This window comes from Callithrix jacchus, chromosome 1 (assembly GCF_049354715.1).
Source record: "Callithrix jacchus isolate 240 chromosome 1, calJac240_pri, whole genome shotgun sequence".
Taxonomy (NCBI): Eukaryota; Metazoa; Chordata; class Mammalia; order Primates; family Cebidae; genus Callithrix; species Callithrix jacchus.
In genome coordinates this window covers 140,013,695-140,031,257 of record NC_133502.1, presented here as the reverse complement: position 1 = coordinate 140,031,257, position 17,563 = coordinate 140,013,695, and the positions used below count along the sequence as shown (strand labels likewise).

At 41.6% G+C, this 17,563-nt stretch overlaps 1 long non-coding RNA gene across 3 annotated transcripts in view; it reads left to right on the top strand.

The window, feature by feature from the left end:
- LOC103793528 (uncharacterized) overlaps positions 1-17,563 on the top strand; it is an 84,792-nt gene that overhangs the window by 9,725 nt on the left and 57,504 nt on the right. Inside the window, exon 1 of one of the 3 annotated variants that reach the window (XR_013534704.1) lies at positions 6,453-13,803. The exons of 1 other annotated variant lie outside the window; for it this stretch is intronic. This is a non-coding gene — a long non-coding RNA (uncharacterized LOC103793528). Of the gene's footprint in view, positions 1-6,452; positions 13,804-14,146; positions 14,223-17,563 lie in introns of those variants that run through there. One more of the 3 variants, XR_004745708.3, reaches the window with a different exon arrangement.

Here is a 17,563-nt window from a genome sequence, read left to right as displayed (position 1 = left end):
TGATTTTGGGTGATGTCAGTAACCCTAAGGATGATGTGTCCAATATCTGGCCCATCAGTTCTTTGACCCCATCTTTTCCTGTGATCATGTCCTTCATTTTGCCTCAGAGACTCATTCTGTATAACAGTGAGATAGTTTTGTTACCCATCATTGGATCCTCTTCACAATCTCAATGTCAACATTTTACTCTTTGGTCTCCTGCTTCTATTTTTCTAGCAAAATCCCTTTAGTTTTCCAGGTCCGCCAATGGATCAGGCTTGGACGCTCAACCCCTTCACTCGACTGCCTCTCACTCTCTCCCATGCCTCCTTTTCCTCACCTGGCTTAGATTCCACGGTCCATGATTGATACAGACTCACTAGCCTATGCTCTCTTATTGTCTTAATATCAACTGTAGCATTAAATATGTTTGGTTGCTTGCTGTTTATTTTCTTCACCCAACCCCGGACTATACACTCTTTGCTCCTTGCTGTAGCCCAAGTGCCCAGAACATAGGTGGCACAAGGTAGGTACTCAATAAATATTAGTTGAATGAATGAATAAATAAATCAGTGAAGGTGAGAGTGCCTTTCAGAGGGGTTAAATTACATTTTTGTTCGACAATAGTTGAGCACATGCTTCTGTTTCAATTATTTTGAATGCTATGTTATTTCTATTTTTCTTTTCTCCCCTCCCATAGAAAAAAGAGCCTTGTTCCAAAGAGCATTCCTTGTGTCTCCCTTTGAGGAGTTGATCATAGGGAAGCCTGAGAATCACTGTACTTGCCCCTCAGGGTATGCAGAGAGCAGGTGGTAAGGAGGGAAAGGGTATTTGATGGGTGCTAATTCAGAAGCCATCCCAATGTCTAACCACAGCTCATGGTATGTCTTGGAAAGAGAGTAAACTGTTGCCTTAAGTAATAACTTCTTGGTGTCTTTCTGGCTTTTTGGAATCTACCTCCAGGTGCAGATGATTCAGTAGGCAATTGGAGCTTGGGATAGGGGTTTAGCTGGAGGGAGAAATTTGGGAATTAGCACTGTAGGGCTATAATGCAGATGCGGATAAAGATGTAACCTTCTCAGGGAGAATGTTTATAAAGAAAAGAGCAGAGACAGGAGCCATGGCAGAATCCTGAGACGTGAGCCCAGCATTCCCAGAGAGAGAGAGCTCTGGTGCCATCAAAACACGATGACAAGGTGACATATAATGAAACAAAGCAAGCACGTCTGCATATGCAGCATGCTCCGTCACAGACACAGCTATGATGCTGAACACCTGTTGCTTGGGGATTTAGACATACATAAAAGGTTACTGTAATTTGCCTAATTGATAAGAATTAATTTGCTAAAACAAAATGAGAACTGTAACTTTGAAAGGGAGCGGGGTGGAGTGGAAAAGGCCAGCCAGTGGTATTACAAAGGCTATTTTTTTTTTAGATGGGGTCTTACTCTGTCACCCTGGTTAGAGTGCAGTGGTGCAGTCTTGGTTCACTGCAACCTCTGCCTCCTTGGCTCAAGTGATCCTCCCACCAGAGCCTCCTAAGTAGCTGCAACCACAGGTGCCATGATGCCCAGCTAATTTTTGTATTTTTGGTAGAGACAGGGTCTCACCATGTTACCCAGGCTGGTCTTGAACTCCTGAGCTCAAGCAATCTTCCTGCCTTGACCTTACAAAGCCCTTTAATCTAGCTCCAGCCATGGCATTAATTGCCCTCATGAGCTCAAATCCCAGGCCTCTGGCATTCTAGCATCTCTGGACCTTAGTTTTCTCGTCTTTGTTTATTTAGTTTTATATTTTTTGAGACAGGGTCTTGCTCTATCACCCAGGCTGGAGTGCAGTGGCCTGATTATGGTTCACAGCAGTCTTGACCTCCCAGGCTCAAGTGATTCTCCCACTTCAGTCTCCAGAGTAGCTGGGACCACAGGCATGCACCACCATGTCCAATTAATCTTTAAATGTTTTTTTGTAGTGACAGGGTCTCACTATGTTGCTCAGGCTGGTTTCAAACTTCTGAGTTCCAGCAATCCTCCTGCCTTGGTCTCCCAAAGTGTTGGGATCATGGGTGTGAGCCACTGCTCCTGGCCAATTTTCTTATCTTTAAAATTAAAAACCTGGTTACTACATTAGTGAGTCCAAGGGCAGACATAAGTAGCGTATCAGAATTGGGAACAATCCCCCATAAAAGCATGCATCATCTGTCATCTGAAAAAGCATACTGGATTTTATCATCAAGTTTTGTATTTGTAAAATAAACAAAAATCATACACATTGATTTTGGTGTTACTGAAAGTAAAGCTCAACCAACTTTTCTTCACTGATGGGACTAAGGTCAAAAGAGACAGAGAAACCTGGGACTAGATGATTTACAAATTGTTCGATTCTGCTACTCCATTTAGAATACTGATGAATCAGTGTTTGATTGCTATTTTTAATCACTACACTTTATTAGGAGGTGCAGGAAAAACAGCTCATACCAAAGACCTGTGTTTCAGCAAGTAAAGAAACTTTAAACCAAATGAATCCCAACAAAGATAGTGTGGCAGTCATGATGATGCTTTCCTCATGAACTGTACACGAGTAGCTGATTGAGCCTCATTTGTTCAGGTATGGATTTGCCATAGCATTGGGGCAAGGCTCAGTGGTATATGCCCCCTCACAGGGAGCACTCAGCTGGTCCCAAGCAGATAATAATTACAAACCCAGAAGCTCCCTACTGAAATTCCCCTGCCTTCTAGGAGCTTTCAAAGAGTCAGAGATTAATATACAGGGAACAATGTGTTCCTATGAAGTACTTTCCCTTTGTGGTTAATGGTACAGCAAACACCTGAAAGCATTTGTGGCAGAAAGGACCCATGACTTCATGCATGAAAAACACAAAACGGACCACCTGCTCTGTAGTAAGTAATGCCATATTGAAGTTACAATGTCAATAATAAAATCTGATTTGGTTAGTTCACACATTTCTACTTAACTTGTTTCTCTGAAGTGTTCTTTTCTGAGAGCTAATTGTTGAAGCCATGGCAATGACAATTTTATATCTTAGTTTTAAAATTTTATGTTCTGCTTACATGGATTTTTAAGGGTTAGTTCCCATTTGTACGAGGATTTCAGTAATTCTCAGTCCCTTTAGCAGAAGTTAGTGTGTGTCAAACGGTGAAGGTAAAAGACAAATCTTTACCTCGAATGCCAAGGAAATAATTTAATATCAGCCCTGGATCTCAGGCAGCTGTGCATGAGTTTTGCAAGAAAGTGTCCAGACTCTGAGGAAGTGGAACTGGGAAAGCAGCCCTCCTTGGAGGCTGCAGGGCAGGTGCTCAGGCTGGTTGAGGATTCCTACTCTTGTGGTGGAAGGAAAACCTATGACAGACACGGATCAGAGCTTGGGTTCTGAAGTGAACTGGAACTGGACAAGTATCCCAGCTTTGCTTTCTTCTAGCTTCATGACCCTTGGGCAAGTCACTTTGTGAGCTTCAGTTTCTTTATCCTATGAAATAGGGTTTGAAACTATATCTACTCCATAGGAGTATCATTCATATTAAATGAGTTAATGCATGTAACACTTAGCAAATGCCTGGTACAAATAGAGTAATAGATACTATTACTATTATTATTTGTAAGTGAATTGACTAGGATCTTTGTTTTTTGTTTGTTTGGTTTTTTTTTGGAGATGGAGTTTTGCTCTTGTTGCCCAGGCTGGAGTGCAATGGCATGATCTCGGCTCACCACAACCTTTGCCTCCTGGGTTCAAGCAATTTTCCTGCCCCAGCCTCCTGAGTAGTTGGGATTACAGGCATGCACCACCATGCCCTGCTAATTTTCTGTAGTAGAGATGGAGTTTCTCCATATTGGTCAGGCTGTCTCGAACTCCTGACCTCAGGTGATCCACCTGCCTCAGCCTCCCAAAATGCTGGGGTTACAGGTGTGAGTCAACACGCCTGGCTGGATCTTTGCTTTAATGATCTGCCAAACCAAGGAAGAAAGTCAGTAAAGGTATCTGGCAGAGAGAGTGGCCGTCACAGCCCCAGGCTTAGGTGACGATTTGGTTTGGCTCTGGGTCCTCACCCAAATTTCATCTTGAATTGTAATCACTGTTTTTGGAGGTAGGGACCTGATGGGAGGTGATTGGAACATGGGGGTGGTTTCCCCCATCCTGTTCTTATAATAATTAGGGAGTTCTCACAAGAACTGACAGTTTTAAAAGTAGCAGTTCCTTCTTCCTTCACTCTCTCTCATTGCCTTGTAAAGAAGGTGTCTGTTTTCCCTTTGCCTTCTGCCATGCTTGTAAGTTTCCTGAGGCCGCTCCAGCCATGCAGAACTGTGAGTCAATTAAATCTCGTTCATTTATAAATTACCCAGTCTTGGCATTTCTTTACAGCAGTGTGAAAACAGACTAACACAGGTACTTAGGCAAGGTCCACCAGCATCTCAATAGATTGTTCCCATTATCTCCAGGTCCAAAGTTTCTGTGCTTTGCCCTGGTTTATAATCTTGTCGGGTGGGCTAGGATTGCCCAGAATGGACCAGGCATAGAGGTTCCTCATGTGTTATTGCAGAATGCCCAGCTCCTCCTTGCACAGAATTTCTCAATTCTGGCTGCACATTACCATCCTCTGGGGGCTTTTATAATAAACTAATGCCTATGCCCCACCTCTCAGATATTCTGCTATTATTATTTGGGGAGAAAATTCAGGCATTAGTATTTTATTTTATTTTTTGAGACAGAGTTTCGCTGTTGTTACCCAGGCTGGAGTGCAATGGCGCAATGCTGGCTCACTGCAACCTCCGCCTCCTGGGTTCAGGCAATTCTCCTGCCTTAGCCTCCTGACTAGCTGGGATTACAGGCACGCGCCACCATGCCCAGCTAATTTTTTTGTATTTTTAGTAGAGACGGGGTTTCACCATGTTGACCAGGATGGTCTCGATCTCTTGACCTCGTGATCCACCCGCCTCAGCCTCCCAAAGTGCCGGGATTACAGGCTTGAGCCACCGCGCCTGGCTGCATTAGTATTTTAAAAGCTCACTGGTGGATTCTAATGTGCAACCAACTTGGATAACTACTGACTAGCAGTTTAATAAGTAAACTCAGCATTGTTTTAATGCAATAAAATTAGTAAACATCTGGTAGCACAGTAATTGCCAAACCCATAATTGGTTAGCAACCAATAGGGATAATTGGTTCTTCTTTTGACCTCTTTCCAGCACTGGACATGGCTGACCTCTGTTTTCTTTTTGAAACTCTCACTTCCTACACCATCTCTCCTGGTTCACCTCCTACTGCTCAGCTTGTTCCTTCTCAGTCTTGTCAGCAGCTTTGTATCTTTCATACACCTTGTACATTGACAGTTTTTTTGGGATGTCTGTTTCTGGTATGCTTTTTGTTCATTCTAAACTCTGATTTAGGCTGGGTGCAGTGGCTCAAGTCTGTTATCCCAGCACTTTGGGAGGCTGAGGTGGGCGGATCACTTGAGGTCAGGAGTTCGAGACCAGCCTGACCAACATGGTGAAACACAGTCTCTACTAAAAATACAAAAATTAGCTGGGCATGGTGGTGTTTGCCTGTAGTCCCAGCTACTTCGGAGGCTGAGACAGGAGAATTGCTTGAACCCAGTGCAGTGAACTGAGCTTGCACCACTGCACTCTAGCCTGGGTGACAGAGAAAGACTCCATCTCAAAACAAACAAACAAACTTTCTGATTTAGTTCAGCTCCCAGTTTCCACCACCACCTATATATGCCAATGATTTCCATACTTGAAGTTTTAAGCCTCCATTTATCTTGGGATCCAGATATGTCATTCCAGGCATTGGATATTTCTGAGCCACCAGAACTATAGCTGTTCAGCAATTTTTTTTTTAATCTATCTGTAATTGCCAAGATGGTCATTACTAATCTTTACTGCTTTCCTTACATCACTTTTAAATCTCACCTCTCCTCATTCCCAGCGAATCATCTGGCTTCACCACCACGTCTTATAGGTTTTAAGTATGTCTTCACCACCATGTTTCATAGGTTCTAAAGTATGAAACTGACTTCCAACGATTATGAAACTTACCAAATAAAGGTCCATCTCTACCTCGTTTCTTATTCTGCAAACAAGAGCTGTGCCATCCTCTTTCTGAGGCCAATGTCTTCACTTGGGTTCTGGAACTCATCCTTCTTTGTTTTATTTAGACATTGAACAAATACTTACTAATTATCTGCTATATGTTAGGTATTGTAATAGGCAGACAATACAGCAGTTCACAAGGGCTGATAGTCTAGTGGAGGAAGACAGGAAAGGCACCGACTAGTAAATAAATACGTGATACATCAGGCGATGATAAATGCAAAGAGAATAAAGCCATGTAAGAAGTAAAAGAGTGGGGCTGTTTTCTATGGTGTGGTCAGAACCCTAAATGAAGTGAGTGACTTCTAGGGGAAGAGAAGCAGGGGAGCAGAGGTCAGAACATGCTTGGCAAGTTTGAGGGACGGCAAGGGGGCTGGTGAGTGGGATGGTGGGTTAAAGAAGTAGAAGATAAAATATAAGATATAGTTGGGACAAGCTTAAGTATGGCTTTGGACTCCTTAGTAAGGACTGCAGATTTCTGAATGCTGTGAGAAGCGCTTGGAGAGTTGAGCAAAGGAAAATATGATCTGACTTATTTTATAATGAATGCTTTAGTTGCTGAATAAAGAAGATGGTAGGAGAGGTAAATGTGGAGCCAGAGTGCCCAGTTAGGAGGTTAAGTCCATAGGAAGGGTAATGCTGGCTTCAACTAGGGATGTGGCAATAAATTAGTGAGAAGTGATCTAATAAAGGATTTATTTTAGAGTTAGATATTATCACATTTGCTCTTGGATTAGCTCTTGGTTGTACAATGTGAATGAAAGGAATCAAAGATGCTTTGTATATTTTCGGCTTAAGCCATTGAGTTACTGTTTATTAATTTTTTAATCTTGGGGATAAGTCACTTTTGGGAAGAAAAATCAAGACTTAGGATATGTTATTTCAAGACTATCAGCTATTCAAGTGGGGATGTCAGTTAGGCATTGTTTATATAAATTTGAAGTTCAAGAAGGGGTTCCAGGCTAGGTATATAAATTTGAGAGTAATCAACATGTACTGATAGATTGTATATTCAAATTATGAGCCCACATGAGCTTCTCTAGGACTATGACTATGGATACAGAAGAGAAGAGATCTGCCTACTGTGCTCTGTGTTCCCTCAATGTTGAGGTCTGGGAGAGAGAGAAGACAAGCCAACAGGGGGAACTGTGACAGGGTGGCAGGAATCAGGATTAGACAGTATCCTAGAAGCCACGTGAGGAAAGCGTCTCCTGCAGAAGTGAGTGAACTGTGGTCGACTGTGTTAAATACCATGGCTGGCCAAGCAAGGTAAAGTTGATTCTTAAATCAACCTCTGCATGTGACAATTGAGAGATCCCTGGTGGCCTTAACAAAAGCAGTTTCCGGGGCATGTGAAGAAGAAAAAAATCTGCTTTGGCATGTGTCCAGGGGACAATATGGCAAGAGGAAGTGGAGGGAGACAGCAAGTATGGGTGGCTGTTCTCAGGAGTTTAGCTCTAAAGAGGAGTAGAGAGATGAAGCTGTAGCTTGAGTAGTCAACAGACTTTTATTAGGTTTAGGAGATGCAGTAGCTGAAGGAAGGACCCAGCAGAAAGGAAAACATTAGTGGGTCTTGCCCCGTCGGTTATCTTCTTTCTCCATTGCACCCCACACTCCCAGTGTCTCCTTTGGTTCTTACTCTTTTATTTACTCAGTTTATTAATATGTATAATCTTCCTTTCTTTTAATTAAGTGAAATCTCAGGAGCTTCAGAACCAGCCCATCCTGAGTTCAGAGTTGCCTTCTGCCACTTTCTTGGCTGTGTGACTAAATCCCTTTGAGCCTCCTTATTTTCATCTGATAAAATGTGGGAAATAACCCCAAAGAGTCTATTGTGAAAATTAAATGAGATAATGACTATAAGAAACTTAGCACCTAGTTTTTAAACTTGATCTTAGCCAAAAGGCCAAGAAGCAATTAGTGCCTAGTTTTTAATAGGAGTGCCACAAATGTGAGTTATCCTATGAAAGAGCAGGGCAGGGAGGTTTAATTAATTAATTAATTTTTTTAGAGGTGATGTCTCACTCTGCCACCCGGGCTGGAGTACAGTGACACAACCATAGTTTACTGTAGCCTTGAACTCCTGGCTTCAAGCAATCTTCCCATCTCAGCCTCCCAATGTGCTTTATAGGGATTACAGGTGTGAGCCACCACCATGGCCAGCTGGTAGGGGGGTTTAACTTGAACTTCCTCATCCCAAAGTAAATTTGTTTTCTAACCTCTTGTCTAAAGAATTTGAAAAAGTAGTATCTATACAATGATTCTTCTCTGCTTCTCATTTGCTCCTCAACCCTTTGCAATCTGCACCCTCACCACTCTACAGAAACTGTCCCAACGGTTACTTTTCAGTCCTCACCCTGGGTCACGTCTCTAAAACCTGTGAAAGTTTTCACTCTTTGCTTTTCGTCCCTTGGCTTCTAGGACACAATGCTCTTTTGTTTTTCCTCTATCTTTTCTGACTCAAGGAAGGTCTAAAACATATGGGTTCAAATTGTGCTATAGCTGGAACCTGAGCAACGCCATTTTATAAAAGACAAAAGCTGTTTTCCAAAAAATAAGTTACCCCATTCTCCTCACAATGACTGCTAACCTTGGCTTCTGTAAATAAGACTGCTAGTTTACTTTGCAGAATGCAAAGAGGTAGAACTGCTTACCTTCTCTTATCGGTAACTGCCAGAGTTGCTAGCCTTTACTTACCGGTAATAACCAGAATAAGCAGCCCAAGTTAATTCCATCCTGGCTCCTGCAACTTGACTCAAATAAGTAACTAAAGATCTGTGGATTCTAATCCTGCTCAGACAATGTATAAACTAATGTTTATCTTGACTTCTGTAAACCACTTAAGTAACAATTGGAATGACAAAAGTCTCCTGGCCCTTGGAATGTCCGGAGCCGCCCCCTCACCCTCTTCTGGGCCCAGGAGATGAGTTACAGTATCCACTAGCCCTCGAAATGTCTGAAGCCCTTCATCCCCATCCCCGCTCCTCACCCCCACTCCCAGGGTGGTTTTACGGGTATAAAAAGGTCTTGTCACCCTTCTTTCTCTGCCATGGGTTGGAGAGACGTGAGTCCTCCGTGGTCGCCGGCAATAAACCCTGCAATTTGGCATACTTTTGTCTTGGTGTTGACTTTCTATGCTCGGTCTGGTATAACAAAATCAAGGCATTTGGGCAACCTGGGAAGACCCAAAGTTTTCTGTTCTTTAAAACTGTTTTATTTTGAATGTTACCAGTATTGTGTTGTGGCTAAGAAAGAGGGCTCTAGATTTAGACTCCCTGTGTTTAAATTTTATCTCTTGCACTCTCACTTACCTATAAAATGGGCATCATAATATCTACATCATAGGAGAGTTGTAAGGATTCATTGTTAGTCTATGTAGTGTTTAGACAGTGCCTGGAGTAGAACAAGTGTTAGTGATGATGTTGATAATGACCATGATGATGGCGGTGAGGATGATGGAGAGAGGGAAATGAGTACTGACTATGTAGGATTAAAGGCAAAAAAGCCTCCCAGCTTCTACCACCCCAGCCCTACCCCAAGCAGTTCAGCTTTAGCTCCAAACCTACAGAGTCTACTCAGCAAAACAAAAGCAATGTAGTTAATCTGACCTCTCTTCCTAGGAGGGCACTTTGTGACTCTTTAGAGAGCATGTCCTTTAGAGGTATCATTTTTTTCCCCAGTGGGCTATCCAAGTATTCCATTTCAGTCATATATGGTAAGACCCTCGAAAGGAGTATTTGATAAATACATTTTTCTCCATTGATATGGTTTGGCTGTGTTCCCACCCAAATCTCATCTTGAATTGTAACTCCCATAACTCCCACATGTTGTGGGAGGGACCCAGCAGAAGACAATTGAATCATGGGGGAGGTTTCCCCATACTGTTCTTGTTACCACATACTGTTCTTGTGGAAAAGTCTCACAAAATCCGATGATTTTATAAGGGGAAATCCCTTTCACTTGGCTCTCATTTCTTTTTGCCTGCTGCCATACGTGTAAGACATGACTTGCTTCTCCTTGCCTTCTGCCATGATTGTGAGGCCTCCCCAGCCACATGGACCTGTGAGTCCATTAAATGTCTTTCCTTTATAAATTACCTAGTCTCAGATATGTCTTTATTAGCAGAATGAGAATACACTAATATATCCCTTTTATTGCACTGGCTTGGATATTTTATCAACCAGTGGTGCCTGCTGACCCAGAGAGCTGCCCTGGATGAATAGCCTCCATAGTCCAACTCAATTCTGACAATGTCATAGTTTGTTTCAATGGTTCTTCTCTGCTTGACTACCTCTAAATGCCTTTTTGCTTCTAAATATTGATGTTTGCTAGAATGTCATTTTTCGCTCTTTTGTCTGCTTATCTAAATTTGGTGTTCTAGACAGTACATGTAGAAGTTTCAAGTGGCCCATGAATCCCGGAAATTACATGCAAGACTGGGTATATATGTGCATTTTTCTGGGAGAGGACGCATGTTTTCATCCATATTCCCAAAGGCAGCTCAAGAATGAAAAGCCAAGCTAATCCAAGTGTGATTCATTTTCATGAGCCTTTGGGGTCTTTGCCAGTCCTGTTTTGTAGATTGGATGAGTTAATCTCTTCCTTTTGGTGAGATGAATAGCTTTCTAAATCTATATGAAATAAAAGATATCCCCCTTTGGGCAAAAACATGTCAATACTTCCTGTGTAACCCTTCAAACCTTCTCCTGGCCAGGGGAAGCCTGACTTTCATATTCAAGTAGTATACATATGTGATTAATTGTATACATTTCTGTTTATCTAGCAGGATTATGTAATTCTTATGTGGCATAACTAAATTTTGTTTATTTTTACATCCCTCAGTGCCTAGTCCAGTGCTTGGGACATGGTAAGTGCTCTGTAAATACTGATTGGACTGCATTTTATATTCCTCAATTAACAATGAAACAATATAGCCCAAACATGCTGCATTTATAAGTATTTAGCATACCAGGATATATTATGAATATGTATAGCAAAAATGCTATTGAGACAGAAATTCCTGAGGGAAATATATAAATATCACCCTATTTCTTTCACAGAAAAAAAAAATACAGAATCAGGTTTTTCCACCATTAAATAAATATTCATCCTTTATCCCTCCAGGGGGGGTCCCAAGCTTCCTGCAGTGAAATGAGTCCTAAATGTTCCCAGTAAATCACTCTGATTGTTTTTACCCGGTAGACAGAATGGAGATCTTAGTTGATTTTTTTCTTCTGACAGCCTAACGATTCAAATAACTTAAGATTTTTAATGCCCAAGACTAGAGGAGGACATGGTAAAATCGTTCCCGCACCACTTCCTGTTTAGGAAAACGTGCCCATGGGGAAGTTAATAGCCACTTCTTGGGAGCAAAAGGCCCTACAACCACCCAAAAGGGCAAAAAGCCCAGCTCTCTGAACTAACAATGCTGCCACTGCTCACAACAAGGAAATTGCAAATCACTGCAGGGTGGAAGCTGAGCCTGCTTAACGTACCCTGAGAGGTCCTGGTTCCCATAATAAGTATTTTTTAAGATAGGGGAGGCATCAATTTCAATGACCAAAAGTGCTAGATGAGTAAAGGTTGATCCCAATGGGGTTGCAGGCCTAGCTTCCATTCCTCCAATTGACTCTCTTCTTTCTCCACACCTAGCGGCACCCCTGACCCCATCTCAACATTGGTCCTAGGGAAACCTGGGTTAGGGAATATACTTGACTTGGTACAAATCCACTATGGCCAGGCAAAAGGCATATAAACAACACCCTACTTACCGTGTATGGAGGACAGAACAACTGAGAGTGCCAATGGCAACAAATGATGCTGCAGGCATGACAATGGGCCCTCGTGTGCCCTTTTCCTTAAGGGTAATTAATTGTTCGGATTCATACCTGAAAGCAGGCATCCTACTGAAACAAGTAGCTGATGATCTAAGACAAGGCCAGCCTTGCTTGGCTCAGAGATACCTGAGTGTGTCCATCTTTTCAGGTAAATTAACTTGACTGGCGTTAGGATTTCAGCTCAAAAGGCAGAGATTTGGAGCAATCTACAGTATTATACAGTTTGTGCATGGCAGGCAGTAGGGGGAGAGTAAATAATACCTGCAAAAGAAGAAAATGCAGGCATTTGATTCAAGTGGCAGCAAGCTTACCACTTACGCATGTTAATAAAATGCGATGGAGTGATTTGGTTAAGTCCCTCTACCCACACCACTTTATTGTTCTTTTTTAACTTAAATCAATTTCTTAGAGCTAAAGGGCACGCAGGTTAGCAAAAACAGCAGGAAATTGCTTGATATCGTTTTTTATTTTCTATTTTTAAATCTGAAGTAAATAGGCCATATAGTTCTTCCCTGACATAACAAAACATAAAATGGCCCCATCTGTGATGAGGCAGAACCAGGGCTGCCTTGCCTGGGAAAAGTTTTGAAATTTCTGAGAAAAACCCATATATTGAAGTTGTAAGCTGTGAGGTTGAAGCCTTGCAAATAATCTGCAGTTTACTGTAGTTACTCAAAGCAGTCAGTTTCTAACTGGGGGCCAAGGGAGCTTCCTTGTTTTACAGATGGATAAACTGAGGCATAGAGTTTAAAGACCGGCTCTTTAGAGTTTAAAGCCATGCGATGTCACTGATAGAGACTCCCTCCTGGGAGGAAAAAGGCAAAAGAGCCTCTATCCAGCAGAGGCTAGTATAACCTCAAAGAAATCTATCTGAAGATGAGGAAGCACCACTAACAACCAAAAAATAAAAGATCTGGAAGGCCGTCATGGGAGGATCACTTGAAGCTAGGAGTTCAATACCAGCCAGGGAAACAGAGAGATAACCTGTCTCTACAAAAAATACAAAAAATTAGACAGGCATGGTGGCAAGTGCCTGTAGTCCTATCTACTCAGGAGACTGAGGTGGGAGGATCACTTGAGCCCAGGAGTTCAAGGTCACAGTGAGCTACAATTGAGTCACTGCACTCCAGCCTGGATGACAGAGACAGACAATGTCTCAAAAAAAAAAAAAAAAAAAAAAAATCTAGAATATAGGCAGGAATCAGCATAACTGGGAAGCAAATTAACCTTGACCTGGGACTTCTCCAAATGAGTTTGCACAGCTGTCTCAATCCATGTAAATCTCTTGTTATATAAACTCACTCACTTGATCAACAGACGGGGGAGTCCAGATGTTCGGGGATAGAGCTCTCAGGCACCCAGCTTCCCCAGCTTTGAATATGCCAACACTGTCTAAAAGGAAGCTGAGCAAAACCCAAACAAACAAAACCAACACACAAATACCAAAAGCAAACCCAAACAAAATCCCAACCAAACATGTTACAAACAACTAAGGATATTTTGTAAAGCAATTAACTGACTCATGACACTCTTGTCTCCCTGGCTCAGATTTCTGAGAGTTTTAAAAAACAGTGCCAAACAAGGAAGTACCACTGCTTAATTAGGTCTTGCCAATTATTTTGCCTGATTTTACTTTTTTTCTACCTCCTTGCTCCTTTGCAGTGACACGGTGGGCTTCCGGTAGCTTTTCCCACCAGCACCCTGTATCAGGTAGTGGACTTCCTGGACAAGCTCTACACTACCTTTGGGAAAATTATATACCATTATGATGTCTACAACATAGAGACAATAGGAAGTACATGTGAGTGACTGTCGATGTATGGGTGGGTATTGTAAGGTTTATTGCCGAGTTAAATGAGGAAACGGAGACCAGAGTAAAAAGGTAAAAGCCAATTTATTCAGCTCCTGGGCGAGGTTCTATGGTCCGGGAAAGGGGCCAGAGAAGTCGCACTTCCCTTCTCTTCTTAGGGCGCGGCGTTGTATAGGGAGTGGAGGTCGTTGATTGGCTGCGGGGGAAACAAAGCGGAGGTAGTCTCATTGGTTATGAAGGGACCGGGCACGGACGAGGCGAGCCGCCATTGGCAGTCAGGCGGGGCTGCTGGCAAGTGGGCTGGCTGAGGACGTACGGGGCAAGCTGCCATAGGGCAGGTCTTGGCGGAATTTTTAAATTTTAGCAGGGCCAAGTGCCTAGTTTGCTAATAAGTGCAGGACTGAGATTGGAAGGCGGAAATGGGTGTGGGGAGCCCGCGTGGAGAGGCCAGATGCTGAGTAATGCTCTCAGAATGATGACGTAGTTTTCAGGTATGGAGAGGAATGGGTGTGTCCATTTTGCCCCCCCGAGGCAACCGGCCTTACAGGAATTTTTTAGAGATGGAATAGTATTAATTTTTAGTGGAAACAAAGCTGAGAATTAATGGAAAGTAACCATTTATATAAATATTCTAACTTTTCTAAGTCCTAAGCTCTTAGAAAGCAAACTTAGTAGCCTCAATTGTGCCCATGGCTTTTCTCATTGTTGGGCCCCAGGAAATGTCTACTGCTTTGATTTGAGAGCCATCTTTTTCAATAATAAGGGAAACAAACTGGTTTTATATGTATATTTTTGTGGTCAGATTTCAGATAGCCCAATGATTTCCAAGCCTTTTACTCACATAGGTATTTTTTCTTTCCTCATGGCCAGTGAGGAAAGGCAATGAATCTTGAAAGACATGCAGTACAAATACTTAGATAAAATTATTATCTCAATAATGATTACCAATTGTGATTTGATTTTTAATTGTATAAATTGAGAAGAAAACAATAAAATGTTTTGTTAGCCATCAGGCAAACTGAAAATAGATTTAGAAAGTATTTACAATTCAAGATTACATAGAGCTTTTTAATTTTTTTTATTTATTTATTCTTAACTGTACTTTAGGTCCTGGGGTACATGTACAGATCATGCAGGATTGTTGCATAGGTACATACATGGCAAGGTGGTTTGCTGCCTCCATCCCCCGTCACCTATATCTGGCATTTCTCCCCATGTTATCCCTTCCCACCCTCCTTATCCCCCTGCTGTCCCTCCCCGATTCCCCCACTGTCCCTCCCATATTTCCCTGCTGTCCCTCCCCTATTCCCCCGCTGTCCCTCCCCAGCACCCCCCAACAGACCCCAGTGTGTGATGTTCCCCTGCCTATGTCCATGTGTTCTCATTGTTCAACACCTGCCTATGTTATTATTATTAAAATCCTTATAGGTTATTAGTCAAATAACAATTTTTATTTGTAATGATAAGAAAACATTTGTATTAATAATATATTGTTTCATAAAAGGTTGCCCCCTCTACTTAGTGATTTCAAAAACAATAATCTTTTATCATCTCTCATTTGTGAGTGGGTCTTGTACTTAGGAGCAGCTCAAATATGTGTTTCTGGTTTGGGAGCTTTCAGGAGGCTTCAGGAAGCTATCTGGGGTGGCGGCCATGTAAAGACTTGAACTGGAGATCTCTCCATTTCTGGGAAGTGGGTTCTTATAAGTCCCTTCCTTCCCACCTGGCCTCCTGCCCCAGGACTACTTGAGTGTCCTCTCAGGGTGGTGGCTGACTTCTTCCAGAAATGGAGAGATCTAAGAGCCAGGGAGAGCCAGGAAGAAGCCATGTTTGGCAAATTACGGGTCCATTAGAGAACCTACAGTATGGCAAACTGCAGTTCCCTGTTTCCTAGAAAAGTTTATAGCAGCTGAAGTAATTACAGAAGAGAAAAAACTTTAATGGTCCTACATGAATTAAATGAATTATATCAACTCTTGAAAATTAACTTCAACAAAGTGCCAAAGATATGTTGCTAATAAATTCTATTCAAGGTACAGATACTTCTAGTCTTATGTCATCTGTACTAAAGAATAGAATAAGAACTAGAAATAAGTAAATAAAAATATGTGGAAACAAAGCATTATAGTCCAAGATCATTGATGGAGAGGGATGCAAATATCCTGAATTAAAAAAAATAAAGTAAGGACTTTACAGTTCTCACAAAAAGCAACATACCTAAAATGAAATCTAACATAGATATGCAAAATTTTTATGCAGAAGAAAATGTAGCATTGTCTTTCAAATAGAAAATAAACTAAAAATGAATGAGAAGATAGACAAAGCTTTTGTATCACAGGTCTAAATATTATGAAGATATTTAATAATTAAATAAATGCAATTCAAATATAAATACCAGCAGGATATTTCATTGAAAATAGTTAAATATAAAACTTATATAAAAGTGTATAGGGCCAAGAAAAAAAAAAAACAACTTTGGAAAAGAAGAACTGTGCAGTAAAGTATTAACTCAGCAGCCTGGGTTGCCCAAACCCTGCGTATTCCAAAGGGCTTCAGGACAGTCCCTGGCAGCTCCTGGAGATAACCTCTGAGCCCTTGTAATATTCTGTGTGATATGAGTGCCTTTGTAAACCTGAAGCTTTGGGTCACACCAGATGCTATTAACGTGCTTTATGGTGAATACCTGTTTACGTATGCCTGGGCTTTGGGTCAGATGGTGTCACTTTGACCTCTGGGGGTGGTGGACAGCTGTCTGGAGACTGAGTGTTTAAGGTCAGTCATGTGGTGTACAACTGGAAGCCTGTGCCTACCTCCTTGGTGCTGGACTGTGCTATGTGCACCTTTTTCCTAGCTGCTTCTAATCTGTATCCTTTCACTGTAACAAACAGTACCTGTGAGTTAAAAAAAAAAAAAAAAAAGAAAAGAAGAAAAGTATTTACAATTCATTTTTTCAATGCACAGTGATTGAGAACCCTGTTTATGCCAGGCACTGTGTTGGCACTGGAGCGCTAAAGGACATGAGACTGAATGTGATGGATGGGATCTCTGTCTTCAGGGTATAGTGTAGTAACACACAGAAGATCTGAGATCAATAAACATGTTGAAGAGGAGATGATGCTACTCCCATCACCTTCATTACTCCACCTGCTGCTCATGAAGATTGCTGCATGAGTCACTGCAACCCACACAGTTCCTTTTCTTTCTATTCATTACTGAAAAATACTGCATTATGAGGTTAATGTTGATGAAACTATTGTGCTCCTACAATTCCTTATGTTTCCTTTCATTACCATGAAACACTGCATCATGAAATTAAAGTTGCTATCATACATGACAGTGTAATTAAACCACATTTGCTTTGCATTTTACTTTTGTCTCTGGGCTTTTCTTCCCCTTGCCTCTAATTCAGAACCATTGAACAGGTGTTCAGACCCAAACCTGCTCCCAGCAAAGATAACAACTTTTAATATATCTAACAATTAATGGATGAATACAGGGCACTCACTACATAGCGAGCAGGGATTCTGATTTTCAATAGCTCTCAGATTTAAAGGATTTCCCTTTATTCTCCAAAGCCAAGCTCATTATACAGAAATGCATGTGAGGGTCACAACACTATCTCTCATGGCCACCGCTGAAGGAAAAAAAAGAGAAAATTGAGATAATCTTTTGGCTAAATTTGAATTACATTTTGCTTGGAGTTGAGGAAAAACAGATTAAGTACTTAGACATTTAGGACTTGATTGTAACTGAAGTTCTGATTTGTTATGCTTTATGGATGTGCTGATTAACTTGTGTTTTGGTGGAAATCTGAAGTGATGCTGAATCTTCA